Genomic DNA, 13,042 nt, shown 5'->3' with positions numbered 1-13,042 from the left:
CATGTGAGTTTTGGTGGAGCACCTATTGCCAAAATTCTTTTGGATGCAGCCCGCTCTGTGAATAGATTCATCCACCTGCCTGTTTTGCAAAGAAAATACAGAAAGATAAATGTGACTTTGTACAAACCAAGAAAGTGACATTTATATTTTCTTAAATAATGTGAGTGGTAAATTAACTATTTTTGAGCAATAACTATCTGTCAGGCACTGTGATTAGTGTCTTGTAGACTTTGTCATTTCATCATCTCAACAATTCTGTGATAGAAGTAGTTATTCTTACCATTTTACAGAAACACGTAAAGTTCTTCAAGACAGCCAAGTCCCCAAAGCCACAGAGCCACTAGCTGTAGGTTCTAGGATTTGAACCCACCACTCTCTGGCTCCAAAGTCTTATGCTGTTACCTGTGTAGCCCCTTCCTAATCATGGTATTAAGACATTGATTTAAACCATAATATAGCACCAACATTCACTACTATGAACCATGAACTTGCCTGGGCATTAATGAAAAGACTTTAAAACTCTGTTTATAAAAACCAAGCAAAGATAGTATCACTAGGAATCACAAGATTCATCTTAAGACTTCTAAGCCAAAGATCTCACAAAGGAAATAAAAGTATAAATCCCATCATAATGTTAACATTATGTTAACTTTATAAGAAACCAAAGCTTATGGATGATATAAAGCAAATTAGAATACCTAGTCAATCATTCAGGCATCTATTCTTCTCAATAAATCTTACCACACACTACTGTGTATTTAGCATCTTCCAGAAATCTTTGAGATGTACAAGGGTATATATAGCACCTGTTCTGCAAGTGACCTGATAGAAGAGATAAGGCAAATGCCCACGAAGAGTTAAGTAATGATAAGAGTCAGCAATGCCAGCTGAATGACATGAATAATAGATGGAATGAGCATACAGCAGGGATACAGCAATTATCTTGGACTCCTGTACTGGGAACACTCAGGGATAGATAGAGACAGAAGGCAGAGTGAAAATTATGATGCAGAGGTAGACCTGGGCAATGCATGTTTAGAAAAGCATAAGTTTAATGCTGGAGTTGGGAATTCAGGTTGAGTGTTCATGTTGGAGATGCATAGGGATAAGCTTAGAAATGTAGCCTGGAGACAAACAATAAAGTCTTACCTGACACACACTGGGAAATGTAGAGGTTACACATAATCAATGGTGGAGGAGGGAGGGTTGAAGATGTTGCAGCAAAGAACTGATAGAAACCAGTGTTTAAAGAACATTGTTCTGGCAGCAGCATTCAGAATGTACTATAGATGTCAGAGACCAAAGCCAGGAAGACCGGTATGGAGACAACTGCAGGCAATTGTACATGAAGTAATGAAGTCCAGGGAAGGAAAGTGAAGAGAATGAAATTAAAGTATGGTCGTGATAATGCTCTGTGTTTATCAGGTCCCCTTTTATCCTCATCTACCTGGACACACATTCCCTAGATAGCTCTGGACTACGAGCTATAAGCAAAAGCGTAGGTACAAGTTCTTTAAGTCTCTTTGTTTTCCTTGTCACAAGGAACTAAAAGCCACATTTGAGATAAAAGAGCCACAAGATGGTATCAGAGTGTATTCCCCAAGTTACTGCATAAAGAGAGCTACCCTGGAGAGCTGGTGGACAGGCAGCAGGCTTTGCATGAGCAAAAACTAGACTTGTGTATGTTAAGGTATTAATGTTTCAAGGGTCTGTTACTCAAACACAGCCTAATCTCTTCCTACTAATACAAAGATAACTGTGTCAGAATTTATAGGTATGCTCAGGGACTTTGACGACCCTAGTCTTGGAAATAAAACTAAAAATAGACAGCAGCTAGAATTTGCCAGTGACTTAAATAATGGCACTAACACATCACATTTAGAGAATACCTGCTAGGCAATGAAATCAATGACACTTTTTTCCTCCATTTGTGTTTCATTAGGTTAACTGTGGGTTTTTTCATCATAATATTATATTAAATCATTGACAAAATTCAGAATTTCTTTTGCTCATAGCAAATAGCAGCCGTTTGCTAGAATAGCATTTTTCCTAAAATGCTAAATTGGGAGCTACGTAGAACTGCACATAACCCTGAAGTTACAGCCTTACAACTCTTAAGAAACTTCTTTCGGTTTTCTAACTGTGTAATAATAGAATTAAAGTAGATAAGAAGGAGAATGCTATAAGACATTCATCTGCACGTGTCAGCACAGGGCTAGCCATGGAGAATGTTGAATTGTTGAATTAAGCAAGCAGAGTTTCATCCTGACACTCAGTTCACACTCTACGTCAACTGTCAGACACTATCAGGCAGCATCCTGGGTGACCTACTGGCAGGATTTTCAAAATCATTCTAATTAACCAATTCCAGTACCCATGGATGTTTCTATTCGGAGTCTCTAAAAGGAAGGAAACAGGATGAAAACAACATAAGAAACAGATTATATGAACTCAGTTCCAACATTACTCAAGATAATGCACTGGTGTTCACACACAAAGCCAAATAATCTGAGTTAAATGGTCTTCCAACATAGAAAATGCAGAACAAACATGCAATTATATAAATCTATAAAGTCTACAAGTAATTGAGTACAATTTATTTAGGCAAAAGCTAGAAGAGCTGTTCCTCTGTCATGATGTAGCTGAATACCTTGTGTGCTGGATTATTCTTATCACAGTGGACAGCTTCACAAAAATTCAGCCTACAAAGGCCTTGGCTTCAGTGATCAATTGAGGACTCACACTATACAACACGCTTCTACTAGAAGCCAAGAGCACTTCATCTGTATGCAGAAACATATTCAAATAAATAATAATTTTAGATTTGGGGTGCTTGTCATCTAATGTGCTGTTGTCACTCTTGGGTGTGGGCACTTGGGCTTTACAATATTCTAGTAAGGGAGCTGTAATGACACTGATCAGCAACTTTCTTTTTCAAAAGTGAAGACATTCACAAAGCCTCTAGCAGGATTAAAAGAGCAATCTGTGATAATGCAACAGAATAAAGCTAAATAACTCACATGGAAACTAAATTCATGATCTTGGAAACTGAATTCATGATACACTAGGACTGAGCTTTGCTTTAACTAACAGATCTAATTCTGAGAACAATAACCAGGTAATGTACAATGACAAACTTCAAACTGCAAACTACATTTTATACTATATCTTTATTTTAGACCAGGACCTAGCTTGAAATAGTTCAGAAAGCCCTGACAAATGACCTTCTCAGAGTTGTGGAGGAGTGCCAAATACCCATGCTGATTCTATGCTACATTAGGTCACTGGCATTTTCCAAGAGGACACCTACAGATTCTCTACATAGGACACGGATATGAAAATGCCCTATACATATCAAAATATTTAGCAGCAACATGCCATTTTGGATAGCATTTTAAATCAGCTTCTTAGGGGTCTTTTGTGGGGGATAACGAAAGGGTGGAGACTTCATTACACTAATGCTGATCAGACAAACCCAAAATGTACCTCATGTGGTCATAGAAACTATTTGTTTTAATTCAAAATTAATTAAACTTGAGTTAGAGCAGAAAGGGAACGGTCCCATAGCTTTAATTGCAGACACTCAATACAACACAAAGACTGGCATCCCAGTGCTTTGGCCTTGAATTTCTGCCATCAAAACCATTAGTCAATTCGGAGACAGAGCTTGAACACTTGACTGCCTACACTCAACCCCATCTGCTATGTGCACCATTGCCAATACACAGTCCAGTGTGCCAATGGCACCATGCACTGACAGTTCTTACAGAGCATGCAAGATGCTTGCACACTTCCACCAAAACAACATGGTATCATTTCTCCGACTGGAAGAATATTCTACTTAAAAGCAACACTGTGAATCTGTACTTGCTTATTCCTTTTTTATTACTTCAAAAAGTAGAATATATAACATCAGCACAAAGGAGAGTTTGGGATTTGAGCTAAGCAAGAATAATAAAATTAGAAGCTACAGAACAAATGAGTCAAATATATATGGAGAGAAGTGAAATAATTTATCAAGGGGAAAAAATGAAAGCACAAAAGCATGGAAACATAGGATTTAAATAATTGTATTTAGACTATTTTAACTTTGGTCTAATTGATTTCACAACCGTTATAGGAGATAAAATTATTAATCTAATCAGTAGTTCTTAACATATTAGGAATACCTAGGAGGCTTTTAAAAAACCCCAGATGTGTGGGCACCATCTGGCCCCTAGATCAATGAAATCAGAATCTCTGGGGTGGGACCAGGCCTTAGGAATTTGTTAAGAGCTCCTGGAGATTGCAATATACAGCCATGTTTTAGAACTACTGCCTTGAACAAAAGAATGAAGTATCCATTGGAGAGACAATGTTGATTTACTGTGCTGCAAGAAAGAAATAAGTATTCCTAAATATATGTATGAGGAAAGATGACTTACAAAGCTTGGAAAGTTTGCCTAAGGCCACCCAGCTCATAGGTGGTAGAGCGAGTGCTCAGATCTAGGACCTTACGTGGACTGACATTTCCACTAAGATGCACTGAAGCCTCAGGGCAGAGATCATGGAAGGACAGGCTGAGTGGGGGATGAAAGCAAGTCTTTGGACTGAGGAGCGCTCTGATAAAAAAGTCGCTTCACATCCATCTGCCACAGTGATTCCTACCATTTAGAAAGTTATGCCAAGGTCACCAGAAGTCCCAAATATAATGCAAAACCTACTGTAATAATTAGGTGTTATTGTTATTACAACTACAAATTATCACACACCTGTTGCACCTAAAATGCTGTCTTCAGTGCCTTACATGTATGGCCTCTGCTCTGCATTACATCCTGCAAGGTAGATACCAAAATGCCCATATTATAGTTGATTAAAGTGAGTGTTATAAAGGTTAAATAATTTTCCCAAAGTCATTAATTATTAAATGGAAGAGCTAGAATATAAAATGGCTGCCTGCTTTTTTTTTTCATTTTTATACTCTGTTACCCAAAGTAGTTAAATATTTTAATACAACTACTCCTAATTATTTTAGTTTAGTTAGCAGTTATATCATCAGCTGAGGTCAGAAGATGTGAGAAAGGTGAATTGAAGGCAAGGGTGGCGTATGTAAGATATGGTGGTGTCTTAGTTCATTTTGTGTTGCTATAAAGGAATATCTGAGGCTGAGTAATTTATTTTAAAAAAAGTTTATTTGACTCATGATTTTGAAGGCTTGAAAGTTCGAGAATGGCCATCTGCATCTGGTGAAGGCCTCAGATTGCTTCCACTTGTGTGGCACAAGGGGAAGAGGAGCCTGCATAGGCAGAAATCATATGGTGAAAGAGGAAGCATGAGAGAGGGGGAGGTGCCAGGCGCTTTTTAACAACCAGCTCTAATGGAAACTAATAGAGTGAGAAACGGCATTAATCTGTTCATGAAAGATCTGCTTCCAGGACCCGGATATTTCATATCAGGTCCCACCTCCAACACTGAGGATCAAATTTCATATGAAGTTTAAAGGGGAAAAACACCCAAACCATAGCAAGTAGTTTTAAAAATATGTCCATCAATTCTTTGACTCACCTCCCTTCAAGAGTAGAGCTTAATTTTCTTCCCTGTGTGTGTGAGCTGTATTTAGTGACCTGCTACCAATGAAGAGAATATGGAGGAATTGTATGATTTTCAGGCCTAGGTGATAAAAGGCATCACTCACTCAGAGAAAAGCCAGTTGACCTATCAAAATGATATTTCACAAACCCCATGGAGAGACTCATATGACAAAGGACTGAGGCCTCCTGCCAACAACCATGTAAATGAGCCATCTTGGAAGCAGATCTTCCAGTACTAGTCAAGACTTCACTTAAATACAGCCCCAGTCAATGTCTTGACAGCAACTTCCTGAGAGATCCTGACCCAGAACCAGAGCTAAGCTGCTTCAGAATTCCTATCTCATAGAAACTGTGAGATAATAAATATGTTATTTGAAGTTACTAACTTTCAGTGCAATCTGTTACATAGCAGTAGATAACCAATACAGAGGGCAAGAAACTGAGGGAGGAAGATAATAAAAGGTCAAGATTATGTGACTCAATGATTCATTAGAGTGGGCAATCCTGAACACCCAGGGAATACCAGTGTGGTACTAGGTAAGTCATAAGATATGAGAAGGGGCTGGGGTAAAGTAAGAGCAAGAAGGGTCACAAGTTATTTACAATAGCTCTTTTGCAAAGGAAAGAAATACTGATTTGAGAGTAAATCATTTCCCCAGGTTATTATAGAGCTTAACAGCACTCTATATGATGTACCAAAGGGCACCCAAGCACCTGAAGCAATAATGCATCATCCAAAGTCAAGTAATTCACTCACTGGCAAGATGTGACTACTGTATATGAGGGAATCAAAAGACATCCCTCATTGTGTAGAAAGATAAGTCAAGAAAGTCAAAATCATTTACAGCAAAGCTTGTTTCTGCAATAGTTGTGGATTCAGAAATAGTCCTATTTGGACATATGATATCCAGCAGGACTTTTAAAGTCCTTTTTCTATGTTACATAATTCAATAAGCTGGTTCATGAGAGCATGATGTTATTAATATGGACTGTATTAATGTGAGGCTAAGAGTTACATGTAACATCCCTTTGCCTATTTATCTTATGTCAAAATGGTGTTTATATCTTAATGAGCAACCATATCCTACTGGAAATAGAGACCTTTGAGATTCCATTATTCCCTCTTCCTTATTTAGGGTTTCAGTTAGGAAATGTCCAGATTCAGAACTCAAGTCCCCACTGAATTCCATATACCATACTCTAATGAGTCGGTTAGAGAAACACTGGGAAGATAACAGGATACACTACCTTTATTCTTACCAGTAAATCACCTCCCCAGGTAACTGTTCTTACAATAAAACTACCAGCTGGGTGGCAAGCCTCTACACCAAGTAAGGTTGTATTTTAGCCCTCTTGTGCATTCAGTACAAACCTTTAAAATCACAAGAAAGATGAAAAATAAAATAAACTCCTGCTGAATAAAGGATAATAGAAAGAAAAATAAGAAAATAATTTGAGAAAATTCTTTGTAACACATCTCTGGCATTGCAGTTAACGCTATAAAAGGCCTTTGTTTCCTTAAGAAAATGAATTTATCATACCAGTTACTGATAATCTAATCTCTGTTTGCCCAAGTGGATAATTGCACTTTCCTTCACTTGATAATTATTTGTAAAATATCCCCTTTCAAAAATGTACAGAAATGTCTATGTTAGGACTTCCCAAAAGCTTAAAAAATGGTGTCCTTTGATACGATATTTTCCTTACTGCCACTAAAACTTCATAGCCTCCAAGTTCTTTTGCCAAGAACCAAAGGAGAGAAGAGAAAGGGATAAAGATGGGTTTAAAAGTAGGATTGGAGTGGCGAATGAGAGAAAAATTAGTAAAATAAATAAATAGGAGTGCCATAAATTTTGGATAATGCTTTGGAATCATTTTTCCATAACCCTGTGACTGGGGTCCTGAGCCCACTTTTAAGCTCAACAGACTGGTCTCTTATTGTGAGAAACCCATTTGTGACCCCAGCCAGGATAGACTAAAGAAGCTCTGGCTCCATGACCTGTAACTGAGCATGAAATCAACCTAATGGTCATGTGGTTTTGCATTCAGGTAGCTTCACTCTGTCTCCAATCCCAATGCCTACCTTCATCACATCCCTAATACTGGGACGCTTATGTTGAACTACGTGCTTTAGACCCTCAGAAACAAGGTACTCCCTCATTCTGCCTGCATGCTTACCTCCAAAGACTCATAAAGTTCTGTTTTTCACTGTTATCTGCTCGTAAATTTTCCATCAACATGTTATGAATTCTACCTCCAGGGCCATCTAATTCACTTTTCTTCTGCCAACACCCTCAGCCGATCAATAGCCTTAACAAGTGCTAGTTGACAGTAGCTAGATTTTTCCAGAATGGCTGGAATTCTGCCTCATGTCTAATCCCATTCCATACCTGCATCCCATTTCCTGAATTCCAGTTCTTACCCCATTTCAGACTGGCCCATTTCATTGTTATTATGTCAGAACCTGTCCTGAGAGACACCATTTTCCTTACTCGGTGTGAAGCAACAGAATTAAATGGAAGGCTTACATTTCTCAGAATATAAATTGGGAAAAGCTTTTTTTCTTCAGTCCATCAAACTCCAAATCAATCCTGAGGCCAATTTGTTTGTCTTTTAAAAAAAAATGGTACTGTTTTAAAAGAGACATTTTGATTGATTGATTGATTGATTGATTGACTGATTGATTGATTTACCAGTCTCAAACTAATGCTGAGTTGTAAATAGCAATGACATTTCTAAGAACTGTACTGTATCTTCAAACATAAGGTGATGGATGTCTGTGGAGTGTCATCACACCAGGAGTGCTGTCATACCACTTACTTCATTCTATATGCTCTACTTGTTTGCTAGTTAACCGTTATACAATATATATTTGCTCATTCTCCATGCAAACAGATAAAGATTAACAAGCAGGAGCTCATTATTATTTGGGAAAAAATCCTTAGCAACTCAGCAATATATACTTTAAAACAAACTAGTATCTAAAAAATGAATGGTACTCTCACTCTTTCTCAGTAGTAATGCCCTCTTTCTTTGAGTACGTGTTTCAGTTTCAAAATATCACTAGCCTACTAACTCCTTATGCTAAAAGAAAAAGTCTAGCATTAGAGAAGAAAAGCAATGAAAAATGAAGTTTCATGATTACTTTTGTTAAATCCTCATTTAATTATTTTCTTACCTGCAAAGAAAGAGTGAATGTCAATTGCAGGAAAAAAAATAAGGTGCCCAAAACTTTCTCTAACCTTAACAATTCATCAGGGCCAATGTACCCGAGAACTACAGACCAACAGCCCAAACAGACAAGAGTGAGTAAAGTTATTAATATCATGCTTGTCAGATTGAATCTTTTGTCTACAGCTTCTGTCATCCCCAAATTCTTGTAACTTCAACTCCCTAAATCCCTATGGGTTTAATCTGACTTACTTTTAGAACCAACCCTAGCTAAGTCAGCTGTCATGCACAGAACAGAGGAAAAGATCTTAGGAGGAAGGTCCAGGAAATGCAAATTCTCCAAGGTAGGAGGTGCTTTACAGATTTGAGGACAGGAAGGAGGCTACTCTCCCCGGAGGCTGGAGTTCAAGGTTATGTGAGATGTATGCTAGGCAGAATAACAGCCCTCCAGAGATGCTCATGTCTGCAGGAACCTTTAGATTCATGCCAAAAGGACTGTGCAGATGTCACTAAAGGTACAGACACAGAGAGAGAAAATTACCCTAGGTTATACAAAGGGCCCATTTTGATCATGGGAGTTCTTGAAAGTGGAGACGCTTCCCAGGCTGTGGTCAGAGAAAGATATGGCTATAGAAGAATGGTCAGAGAGACAAGAGCCTGGAGTGTATAAGATGCCTTATTGCTGGTTCTGAGCTGTAGTGGCCCATGTGCAAGTACTAGATAAAGGCCTAAAGAAGCTGAGAGTGGCCTGGATGTCACCCAGCAAGGAAATAAAGACATCAGTCCCACAACCACTTGGAATTGAAGTCTGCCAACACTTTAAGAGGAAGGAAACAGATTCTGCCCTGGAACCTCCAGAAAGGAAGGCAGCCCTTCTTGATTCTAGCCTAGTGATGTCCATGCTGAACTTCTGACATACCGAACTGCAAGAAAATTAATCTGTGTTGTTTTAAGCCACTAGGTTCTGGTAATTCATTATAGCAACAAGATATACCAAGATGACTAAGCTATACATGTGCCAGATCATGCTGGCCTTTTGGGTCACGGTAGTTTTTTGTTTTTTTAAAGCAATGGGGAATAAATAACAAATTTTAAGGAGGAAAATGACTTTCCTAAAAGATTACTGTGGCAAAGATGCTTCACAACCTCATAGAGAAATGCAAGTTAAAACAAGATACCACTACACACCTATTAGAATGGTTAAAATTCAAAACACTACAACACCAAATGCTGGCAAGGATGTGGAACAACAGGAACTCCCATTCATTCTGATGCAGATACAAAATGGTACAGCCACTTTGGAGAACAGTTTGACACTTTTTAACGAAATTACACATACTCTCACCATACAATCCAGCTACTGTGATCCTTGGTATTTGCCCCAAAGGAGTTGAAAACTTATGTGTACACTAAAACAGCAACTTTATACTTGCCAAAATCTGGGAGCAACCAAGATGTCCTTCACTTAGCAAACAGATAAATAAACTGGGGTATATCCAGACAATGGAATACTATTCAGTGCTAAATGAAACGAGCTATCCAGCCATGAAAAGACATGGAAGAAACTTAAATGCATATTACAAGTGAAGGAAGGCAACCTGAAAAGGCTTCATACTGTATGATTCCAACTATAACGTTCTTGGAAATACAAAATTATGAAGGTAGTAAAACTAAAAATACATCCAGCAGATGCAAGAGCTTAGGTAGGAGAGAGGGATGAATAGGTGGGGCACAGAAGATTCTTAGAACAGTAACACTACTTGGTATGATACTGTAATGGTAGATACATGCCATTATAAATTTGTCCAAACCCACAGAGTATACAGCACCAAGAGTTACTAATAATGTAAACTGTGGACTCTGGCTGATATGTCAACATAGGTTCAGCAATTGTAACAAGACTCTGGTAGGGATGTTGGCAATGGGGGAGGCTGTGCATGTGTGAGTGCAATGTGTATGTGGTAAATCTCTCTATTTTCCACTCAATTTTACTGTGAACTTATAATTAATCTAAAAAATAAAGTCTATTAAAAAAAGAAAAAAAGGTGACCGTGGCTCCTAAGTGGATTGTATGTGTAGGGTAGCAGGTACTTGCAAGAATAAGAAACAGCAAGATTGGAGCTGAATTTCAGAGGCAGAACTATAAGATTTTATGATGCATAAGGTATGAAATAAGTGAATGAGAGGAAGAAATCAAGAATGGCTTTTGTGTTTTTGGCTTGAGAAGAAGAAAAGCTGAGAGAGATGGGGAAATGGGGATGATCAGGGGAACCACGGCCTTTTTTTTGAGATGGAGTCTTGCTCTGTCCCCAAGGCTGGAGTGCAGTGGTGTTATCTCAGCTCACTGCAGCCTCTGCCTCCTGGGTTCCAGTGATTCTCCTGCCTCAGCCTCCTGGGTAGCTGGGATTACAGGTGCCTGCCACCACACTCAGCTAATTTTTGTATTTTTAATACAGACGGGGTTTCAACATGTTGGCCACGCTGGTCTTGAACTCCTGACCTCAGGTGATTCATCCACCTTGGCCTCCCAAAGTGCTGGGATTACAGGAGTGAGCCACAGCACTTGACCAGAACCACAGATTTACGTGATAATTTAGAAACCAAAATTTTCGTTTTGGACATGTAAGGTTTGAAACAACCTTGAGACATCTCAGTAGAGATGAAGAACAGATAAATGAATAAATCTGGAGCTCAGGGTTGAAGGCTAGGCAGTTAATATAAACTTGAGAATCATCAACCTACAGGCAGTTTCAGGCTCATGGAACTGAATAATATTACCTAAGCAGAGAAGTGTACAAGAGAATGTAGGAAAAGAGGAGAGGCTCTGAGGCATTCAAAGATTTCAGAATCATTAAAAAAAAAAAAAATAGTAGCAAAGAAGGAGGAGAACATGAAAACATTTCTTTTAAGTGCATGATAGCTAGGAGGGCAAGAAAGGACAGTGGTTCAACAGAGAAATTAGGCAATTGTATTGATACTGGTGAGAGATGGGGTAAGATTAAGGCAAAGTAGAACACTAGATTTGGTAGCATGGAGATCTTCAACAAGAACAATTTCAAGGGTGCAATGGGGGTAAAAAGAGATTGAAGTGGTTTGAAGAGTGAATGGTGTATGAAGAATTAGGGTTGATGGATACCGACAAAACATCAAAAAGGTTATTATAGAAAGAACGGAGATGAGCAGTTGTGGTTAAGGAAGATCCAAGGGAAGGCTTTAGGTTATTCTCTTTTTAAGAAGAAAGATTATGAAAAATCTTGGAAGTACTGTCCAAGATGGCTGAATAGGAACACCTCCAGGCTACAGCTCCCAGTGTGAGCGACACAGAAGACAGGTGATTTCTGCATTTCCAACTGAGGTACCAGGTTCATCTCACTGGGGTGTGTCAGACAGTGGGTGCAGAACAGCAGTGCAGCCCACCAAGCGAGAGCCAAAGTAGGGCAAGACATCACCTCGCTCGGGAAGCACAAAGGGGAAGGGAATTCCCTTTCCTAGTCAAGGGAAACCGTGACACACAACACCTGGAAAATTGGATCACTCCCACCCTAATACTGTGCTTTTCCAAGGGTCTTAGCAAACGGCACACCAGGAGATTATATCCTGCGCCTGGCTCAGAGGGTCCCACACCCACAGGGCCTCCCTCATTGCTAGCACAGCAGTCTGAGATCTAACTAAGCCTCTGCCTCCTGGGTTCCAGTGATTCAGCAAGGGGTGGGGAGGGACGCCCGCCATTGCTGAGGCTTGAGTAGGTAAACAAAGCAGCTGGGAAACTCGAACTGGGTGGAGCCCACCGCAGCTCCAGGAGGCCTGCCTGTCTCTTGTAGACTCCACCTCAGGGCATAGCCAAACAAATGGCAGCAGAAACTTCTGCAGATTTAAATGTCCCTATCTGACAACTTTGAAGAGAGTAGTGGTTCTCCCAGCACAGAGTTTGAGATCTGAGAACAGACAGACTGCATCCGCAAGTCGATCCCTGACTCCCGAGTAGCCTAATTGGGAGGCAGCCCCCAGTAAGGGCAGACCGACACCTCACATGGCCAGGTACCCTTCTGAGATGAAGTTTCCAGAGGAAAAATCAGGCAGCAACATTCGCTGTTGAGCGATATTCACTCTTCTACAGCCTCCGTTACTCATACCCAGGCAAAGAGGGTCTGGAGTGGACCTCGAGCAAACTCCAACAGACCTGCAGCTGAGGGTCCTGACTGTTAGAAGGGAAACTAATCAACAGACAGGACATCCACACCAAAACCCCATCTGTACATCACCTTCATCAAACACCAGAGGTACATAAAACCATAAAGATA

At 39.6% G+C, this 13,042-nt stretch overlaps 1 protein-coding gene across 2 annotated transcripts in view; it reads right to left on the bottom strand.

The window, feature by feature from the left end:
- The window catches only part of CTNNA3 (catenin alpha 3), a 1,797,749-nt gene that overhangs the window by 960,686 nt on the left and 824,021 nt on the right, over nt 1-13,042 (bottom strand). The window lies entirely within an intron of this gene.

This window comes from Trachypithecus francoisi, unplaced genomic scaffold, assembly GCF_009764315.1.
Source record: "Trachypithecus francoisi isolate TF-2019V2 unplaced genomic scaffold, Tfra_2.0 Lachesis_group9, whole genome shotgun sequence".
Lineage (NCBI taxonomy): Eukaryota > Metazoa > Chordata > Mammalia > Primates > Cercopithecidae > Trachypithecus > Trachypithecus francoisi.
The sequence above is the reverse complement of the archived record's forward strand: the minus strand, read 5'-3'. Positions and strand labels throughout refer to the sequence as shown.